We start from the raw sequence: 868 nt of genomic DNA on the forward strand, positions 1-868 counted from the left end.
GAAAAATAGATCGTGGTAGTGTGGTACCTTGGGTGGGGGGGGGTAAGCCAGTAGATCTTGATGGGGCAATTACCCTCCCCCCCACTAGCACCTCCCCTAAAAAAAAGAGAGAGAAAAAAAGGCAACGAGCAAAGAATATGCAACTAATTTTCGATGGTTGTTAGTCTTAGCGAAAGAAGTTGTTGCTTGTTTGTTAAGGGTGAAAATTCTTTTTCTCGGATATCCAGAAATCTAAAGACTCGAAGGAGATAGCTAATGCTGCACGCGGCCATTTATTTTTAGCTAAATATTTGGTATTTGACAAAAATCTAAAGTTCTGTAGATAAACTTTTATGTTCACATTTCAATGCTTTATTGGTCTAAGGTAATTTCAATCTAAAATGAGATCAGATAAGAATTTGTGAGCATTTGCTCGCGCTGTTTCTCTCTAATATTTTGTAAGTGAGAAATAATTTTCCATGCGTGTATTTTCAAAGTATTTTTTTAAATGTACGAGTAATCTTAACTCCATAGTTACCATTCACACATGGTTGCCATTCCTACTGCCCAACGAAATCGGGTGTACCAGGTATGAGTGCAGGAAACTGTACCAAATAGATGGCAAATCAATTCTGCACAATTATTTCTATGTTTATGCTCAAAGATTGAAAGTTTCTGTACAAGTAAACTCGGAATGGGAATACACATTTTTGATTAAAAAAAAAAATGAAAATCAGATTTCTTTCAGACAGCCCCCTCGCAATTACCACAATGGGCTTGCAAACTACTGGTTCAGTACATTGTTGTACATCTACTGTTCATCATATGGAAACTGGAAGTAGTGTTTTGCAGTTTTGTATTAATTATATCTACCGCGAGTGAGGTCTAT

The 868-nt window shown here is 36.6% G+C and overlaps 1 protein-coding gene across 1 annotated transcript in view; it reads left to right on the top strand.

Annotated features, from left to right (window-relative positions):
* LOC119591002 overlaps nt 1-868 on the top strand; it is a gene marked incomplete in the record, with an annotated part of 9,200 nt that overhangs the window by 1,852 nt on the left and 6,480 nt on the right.

Source organism: Penaeus monodon, chromosome 28 (genome assembly GCF_015228065.2).
Source record: "Penaeus monodon isolate SGIC_2016 chromosome 28, NSTDA_Pmon_1, whole genome shotgun sequence".
In the NCBI taxonomy this organism is placed as follows: domain Eukaryota; kingdom Metazoa; phylum Arthropoda; class Malacostraca; order Decapoda; family Penaeidae; genus Penaeus; species Penaeus monodon.